Source organism: Lolium rigidum, unplaced genomic scaffold (assembly GCF_022539505.1).
Source record: "Lolium rigidum isolate FL_2022 unplaced genomic scaffold, APGP_CSIRO_Lrig_0.1 contig_61288_1, whole genome shotgun sequence".
NCBI classification, from domain to species: domain Eukaryota; kingdom Viridiplantae; phylum Streptophyta; class Magnoliopsida; order Poales; family Poaceae; genus Lolium; species Lolium rigidum.
Window position 1 is genome coordinate 1 of NW_025901127.1, and position 7,746 is coordinate 7,746.

Below are 7,746 nucleotides of genomic sequence, written 5' to 3' on the forward strand. Positions count from 1 at the left end.
CACATCAATCTCGTTCGTCCAGTCCCGTAGCTACAGTAATTTCCATGTCCCGCTTTTTACCTCAACCGTTGGATACGGTAGTTTCATTTTTCACCTTCCGCTTCCCCTTATGGGTGCATGACGACTGGGCCCGAGGGCGTGCGGGGCCGCCTCTGGAAGGCAGCGACGGCAGTGAGCTCGCGTCGCCCTGCGTGAGAGAAATCTTTGCGACGGTGAAACCCTAGGCCCAATCCCCGCCTCCGCCTCGTCCCTGGCTCCTCCCCTCCTCTCCTCCTCTCGTAACAAGCGGCGGCGGCTCGCTGCGCGCGCTCGCCCTCGATTTCATCCAGCGACGACGGCTGGCCGCGCGCGCGATGGAGCCGGACGGCCACGGGCGTTGACCGGAGGAGACGCCGCAGGAGCACGCACCAAGGAGGGTGCCGGGGACGCCTCGTTCTCTCCTCTCCTCTTCCTCCATGGTCGAGCTCAAGCTCGCCTTCCCATCGCCGTACACCACTGCGGGAGGCGTCCGCCTCCGTCTCCTGGTCAGTCCCGGCCTCCATTGTTCCCCGCGCTGGACAGAGTTGGGCGCAGCGGCGTCGGGCGAAGGAGTGCAAGTAGCGGGGCGACTCCGCCGCCATGGAGGCGCCGGAGGAGGTGGTCGAGCGGGGGGCTCGGGATGTGGCGACGGAGGAGGACGGGATGTGAGCCAAGGAGGATCTGCGTTGCCTGCTCAGGGGACGCTCAGCGGCTGGTGGCGCTGCTCACTCCTCCTCACATCCTTGTCTGACCCGGTGCCTTTCCTGCATCTCCTTGCTTACTCGCCAGACATCCCATGGTACGGCCCCTTCTCTCGATTCCCCACCCAATTCCACTTTAATTTGTCTGCTTAGGGTTAATTTTCCCCAAATCAAGGGTCTGTTCAGACCATGTGTTCGTTCTTAGATGGGGAACTAAAGGGAGTTCCTTATTGCCAAACGGAAGCATATGAAGTTCTGTGCTAGATTTAGAAGTAAATATTGATGTTGATTTTTAAAGTTTTACTCATGTTAGATGTCTACTGATATCTGCATGCAATTCTCTTTTGGCTATCATATTGTGATGCTTTGGGAGATTTCCCAGTATTTCTATGCAAATTCCGGGCCAGGTTCGGCCTTCCTAGCAAATTGCATAATTTATGAAGAAAAAAGGTAACAATGATTTTTTTGCTCCCCACGCTTGTTATTCTGAATTGCATGTCATCTGACGCATTTTGAGATGTTCTGCCAACAGTATATACTTATGTGTTTTCTCTTGAAATACAGGTAACTCCTGGTATTTGTTGGTTGCAATTCCTCTGACAGTTACAACACATGGCAATGATACCTCTGCACATTGTCGAATAAAAAATATAGAGATGATATTCATTGACGCCAGGCTTCAAAATTCAGCTCTTTTATTTCTGCCATGGTGTACCTTTCTGCTTGGTTCAGTTTTGCCTGATCTACTTCCAGATGTATACTACACTTAGTTTGTTCATGCATTAGAAGCAGGTATTTGATTGGAACAATGCGTGAGGTTTTAATTTTTTACCTAAGTTTTCATTTCACGGAGCCTAGCTTTACATATATAAGGCAAAGGACATCATACTCCTGTGTTTTAACTTGAAGTCCCCATGTGGTTTCAGGCTTTCAGCAATGGAATAGCGGGTGGATGAGAAGCTCCACAACCTGCACATTGTAAGCTGACCCTTCATGCCTTTGTTCAGCAAGTTATTATTTCTGGTAGGGCTAATTCTTCTAATGATTTTTATCCAAACTCTAGGGATTTATTCTCTCTGCAGAACAGCAGGCCAACACCGCAATCAGCGGGAACCTTATAGTTAGTAGTAATGCATAGCATTTCCTTGCTTACTTTTGTTTGGCATCCATTCATCCTATATTTTTGCGAAGCAGATTTTGTCAGTTGTGGCATGTTCGCCAGCTGCGGCATTAATAAGTCCTACAACATTTGGGTAGATTTTTTTGTTAGGAATTACGTAATTAGCTAGCTTTGGTCCAGGAAAATATTAGGAAATATCATGCTGTCTTGGTCTGATATGCTTCGTGAATATTTTAGTTTTAGTAAATGATATCCGGATGATGTTTGGTTCCGGCTAGGTGATGGAGAATCACTGCTGAAGGTGATATTGCATGCTAAAGGTGATATTGCAGGCACCATCATGGCCACATCGAAGGTCCTAAGCTCTAGGTGAGTTTTTTTTTTATTTCTTCATCTCTAGGGAATGAATCATCTCCTGCCTTAGTTTATTAATAGGACTATATTTGTGTGACATTGCAGTGGCGCATTGGTAATTGATAGTGCTTTGCCTTTTCATACTCACAGCTATTTTTATTTGTTCATCGTGGTGAGCCTGAAGGGTATGAATCAACCTGAAAATTTCTTGAAATAGATTTTGTCAGTTGTGGCATGTTCGTCAGCTGCGGCATTAATAAGTCCTACAACATTTGGGTAGATTTGTTTGTTAGGAATTACGTAATTAGCTAGCTTTGGTCCAGGAAAATATTAGGAAATATCATGCTGTCTTGGTCTGATATGCTTCGTGAATATTTTAGTTTTAGTAAATGATATCCGGATGATGTTTGGTTCTGGCTAGGTGATGGAGAATCACTGCTGAAGGTGATATTGCATGCTAAAGGTGATATTGCAGGCACCATCATGGCCACATCGAAGGTCCTAAGCTCTAGGTGAGTTTTTTTATTTCTTCATCTCTAGGGAATGAATCATCTCCAGCCTTAGTTTATTAATAGGACTATATTTGTGTGACATTGCAGTGGCGCATTGGTAATTGATAGTGCTTTGCCTTTTCATACTCACAGCTATTTTTATTTGTTCATCGTGGTGAGCCTGAAGGGCATGAATCAACCTGAAAATTTCTTGAAATAAAAATAATTACTAGGAGGGAGGGTGAGCAGAAAGAAGCATTCATACTCTTAACATCGATATTGCTTCATATTGTCAATTTCTGGCATTTGATGCATAGCTGGAAAATTACTGCTCACTTTTAATCAAGATATCAGAAATGACAGTGATCATAGGTTTCCAGACTTTGTTGTTTCTATTTATTTTTCTGACATGATTTCCTACAATCTTAATATATTAGTTTTTGTGGCCCCTTGTATTCAGATAATCAGATATACATCCATGACCTCGGGAATGCTAAAATATGCATGAATGCAAAATTTTGTGTTGAATGACTAGGTTCTTTAGGAGGGTCAGGAACTAGCAACTAAAGGGAAGGCAATAGACCTTGATTATATCAAATTTCATCATTAAGCAACAAGACTATCCTTTCCCCATCATGCATGTTACAACAGAGCATATCCATTCTCTATTCTGCTATATGTTGTGCGCGCTTGGCCACATTTGAGAATATAGGAATATATCATTCATACCTCCATGGAGCTTTTGATCTAATGGCATACATGATCAACAATCATGTTTTTATTCCTGATTGTGCTTCACAACTGTGAGACGTCATATGTACTTGAAATTTATTGTTTTGTCTCAGTTTTTTTTTCATGCAACTGACATGTCTATTTGTTAGTTATTTTTTTGATTCCGCTTGTTTCCTGAGATCAAATGATTTTTCGTGGCTTACAATGGTTTGTGATGGTTTGTCCTCTTCGCAGGTGAGAAGAACGCAAATAACTCTACACTGCAGGATAAGATGGAACAACAAGCTGGGTTTTTTTTTCCGTCGCTGAACAGCCACCATGTTGCAGGTTAATTTCAGCTAACGCTGCATAACCATGATATTTTTCTTTAAGTATCTTATTTGACACTACAGCCAGCATTTTCAGAATTAGATTGTTTAAATAGTCAATAGCTTAGACGCAAGGGAAGAAACATATAGCGAACAGCTCACATTTCTAGCCTTGAGAGTGTTCACATCATGGATTGTCTAAAGTTGACAAGCCTATTTTTTAGATTCACATTGACAAGCCTATCGAAAGCAGCAAAGCTCACAGTTCCGGAGCTGCACCGGCCGCCCCGCACCTTCGCTCCCACCCTCGCTGGCTCCAGACGCCAGTCCTCCGCCGTGGAGTCGCTCGCCACTGGGCGTTCGCCATCGCCGGGCTCGCCCTTGTCACTCCTCTTGCGCTAGGTCGTTCTTGTGGTGGCGCTGGGCCGGAGGTGGAGGAGCAGCGAGGGACGGCGCTGGGCCGGAGGAGGAGGAGAAGCGAAGGGTCGAGCTAGGCCGCAGGTGGAGGAGCAGCGAGCGGCTCTTGGGGTGGCGTTGGGTGAAGGAGGTGCTGGGCACAGGCCGACCAGTGCTGGCCTCCCTCCCTCGGCCATGCCCTCACCCATCGCCGTCCTGGTCGCCTCTTCCCCAACCCTATTCTATAAGCAGAGCAAGTTCCCCCAAGCAGCGTTGCTTTACTCATCAAAAAACAAGTACTCAAATTGATTCTAGATCACGCTTGAGCAGTTTGTCCCCAAATAAAAAATTTATTGTTGAAATGTAGTCAAGTCAGACCTTTTGTGATTCCAAAGGAGTAGTCTGCTGTGGGTCAAAATAAATGATAATTTTGCTTTGATCAGTTTCGTTGCAGTCAAAATAATTGATATTTTTTGTTGGTAATATGGATGCACTTGCCGTTGCTGGTATTGCCTAATAATACGACTAACCATGCGCATGTCAGCTTCGTGTGATATTATGTCTTTCATTTATATATCTTTGATTTGACCCTCCATCTTTCAACAACTTTCTTATGGAATACTAAACCAAACTCAGTTTACTTTGATGCTAATTTATTTAGCTCTTTGTTCCATTGCAGGAGATTATCAACTCACTTTTTGTTTACAGGAAAATTTATTGACACTCAAGAGTCAAGACAAATGCAACAAATTTTTGAAGGTGATAATATTTTTTGTTCCCATATGTGAATGAGTACTAACTGCTGCAAATCTGTACTAGGCATTAGATAGTTTGCAGATTTCTAGATTAAAGCATGGTTACTGCATAGTTTGAATTTATGGTCCTTATCCCTTCCATCCTTGAGTGCTCTAGCCATTAGTGTTTGAAACATCTTAAAGCCTATGTTCCTATGAAAAGATTCATGTCTCGTTTGCTATTTGTTTATTTATTAAAATATTTTTCATATGTGTTATTTTCCTCCGGCTCTAACCACGGAACAAAGATATGCTCACACTTATCTTGATTGGTTATTATTTAATAATACCATTAATATTGTCCTCATTTTTTAATGTGATTTTAATGCAAAGATAGGTTCTTGTTGGCGTTACAAGTTCTATTAAAATTTTGTTTGAGTGCAACCTACACTACATCATGGCATGAATGCTCAGATATCCATTTTTGTTGCTACTGCAGTTGTGTTCTACCACTTCCCACAATAAATAAAAGAAATTATAGAAAGAAGGTAATTTTTTTTACCATTAATGTTGGTACCAAGGTTTACTTCTGTGAAAATATGTGTTCCTCATTTTCAGTTTGTCATGCTTCCTATTCATAGCTTATATCATTGCTTTGTCAGGTCAACTCATTGTTCTTCAATCCGTCCAATTAATGGATCTTGGCTACGATCTGGTGATGCAACTATTAAGTATTTTACTTGTGAAAACTATCAAGAAGCTTGCATGCTTCCGACAACTGTGACTGATTTTCTTTATTGTTACCTCTTTACGTCAGTCTTAATTTTCTGTTTTTCATTGGTCAGTTAATCTACCTGCTATCCTTAACTGATATGCAGTTAAGCATTTGATACTTTGTGCTGCACAGTTTGCAGCTGTAGGGGCGATGTCTTTCAGGTTGTGTGGAATCCAAATTTGGAGACTGTTGGCCTTCCATGCTGCGGACAAAAGGGTGATGAGATGGGACGTTAGTAGGTAAGTTTAGTCAGATCTGCTCCCATATTCTATTTTATGTTTACTTTTGGCATCTCATTATCTCTCCCGCAACATTGTTATTTACGAATGAATCATTCCGTATGGTAACAGAAAATTGTGAAATGAGATTGATCCAAAACAGATATGTGTCTGTATCACATGGTTGATACAGTATTAGTGCAGTTGTATATTCTCAAATATAGATATTTTACCACTTTATGATTGCCAGAAAACAAATTAGTAGTGTATAGATTACATTACAGGTATGTTGCCTTTGTATATACCTTTATGTTTGGCGCTTTATCGGTTGGCTTCTTTAAGTGGTGCTTGCTTCAATCATCTTTCTGAACTTATTTTCTTAACATGATTTTCCCAAGGTTATATTTAATCGCTTCTTTTGTAGTGGCATACCATTGTGTAGTCTCTAATATCCTGGTCTGCTATGTCTAGGTCTTCATATAGATCAACATTCAGCATGTACAATCTTACATTTCATTGGTGGAACCAACCCAGTCAGAGAGCCTAGGAAAAATAGCAAGTCTCGTGACCCGCGGCGTTTTGCTTGCGTATGGAAAATATCGATTAGTTCTTCATTTCTTGTTATAAATTCAACACAGAATAATCAGGAATACATTATAAGAATCTGTTCTGAATGCAAGACATCTTTGCTAAACTGAGGACAATGTAAATACTGTTCTTTTTATAAATTGCAGAGAGGCTTGTCCAAGTTGAAGAATAAAGTATGGAAACCAAAGCATACATTCACAGAAACTGGGATATAAGTGCTTGCGTTCGTATGATCCTGTTAATTGCTTTATAATTATTTTATTCAAGGCATCTAACCCTCCTACCAGAAAATGACTATCCCAACCGCATCACTATGTGATCGAAAGAACCTTTCAATTGCCCCAACCTCTAACTATTTGATCCTTTTGATAGGTCTATAACTCTATATCCACAATGGGTACCAATCTTTTTGTCAACGTTTTGGTTTCCTGGCCTATAAAGTGATATGCATGTTCGTTAGGCATGAAGTAGATGCTCAAGATATATTTAGAACATCTTTGGTAATGTGCAATGTGTCCATTCCAGGTTATAGATTTTTCTTTCAAACTTATGTCCTTCAGATGTATTTCCTTTTCTCCAACCGCTTTTGATCATTGCAAACTACTACAGGAGGTACTGCAGATATCTATCCATGTAGCTCGATGAACTGTGGTACTTAGTTAACAGCGACACCCATCAGTTAGGTTATAAAATCCTTAGTTATTGGAGCCATTCATATGCGTTTATCAGCGCAGGAAGGAAGAAGGTTTTCTTGTGTTACTTTATGACTTTTCCCTTTGACCATCGAATGGTACCTATATTGTATATGCTGGTGTATAATACTTGTTCCGGTATATGTTTGTTCTTCGCACACAGTGCAGATAGAGCTAAATCTGGACAAACTTTGCAGTAATAAAACCTTATTGCATGATGCTTTGAAAAATAAAAATATTGTAACGATTAGTTTGTGAGTTATCCATATTGCTTCACCCACTCGTTCGAAAGGTTTGTATCCATAGGTTTTGTAACAATATATGGTTATGATATATACAGGTTTTATGTACTTACAATATTGTTCCATCCCAGCTTCGGAACGCTTCAGGACAAGTGAAGCTGTGAGAAAAGTTTGTCCTGTTTTTCTTATTGTTTTTACAAGTGACCATGCATAAGGTTTTAATACTTCAACTGTCCAAGAAGACTTTGAGGTTGGAGATGTTCATTTTTGTCTTTTTAAGACGCCACATGTGGCTGCTATGTGTTTGAAAAGGACACAAAATAATCCTTAGTTATGGAAGCAAATGAAGTGATAAGAAATTGGAATACTTTGTTTTG

General features: G+C 41.2%; 1 long non-coding RNA gene across 6 annotated transcripts; it reads left to right on the forward strand.

Annotated features, from left to right (window-relative positions):
• The first annotated feature begins 706 nt into the window (after positions 1 to 706).
• On the forward strand, positions 707 to 7,481 carry LOC124681927. Of its 6 annotated transcripts, XR_006996085.1 has the most exons (11): positions 1,097 to 1,511; positions 1,646 to 1,697; positions 2,118 to 2,208; positions 2,615 to 2,705; positions 3,651 to 3,743; positions 4,800 to 4,879; positions 5,354 to 5,402; positions 5,762 to 5,868; positions 6,319 to 6,434; positions 6,582 to 6,960; positions 7,045 to 7,481. It is a non-coding gene; the product is annotated as an uncharacterized LOC124681927 (long non-coding RNA). The 6 variants fall into 6 exon arrangements; XR_006996082.1 differs by lacking the exons at positions 6,319 to 6,434; positions 6,582 to 6,960 and adding an exon at positions 707 to 817 and having other exon boundaries at positions 1,284 to 1,511; XR_006996084.1 differs by lacking the exon at positions 6,319 to 6,434.
• The last annotated feature ends 265 nt before the right edge of the window (positions 7,482 to 7,746 follow it).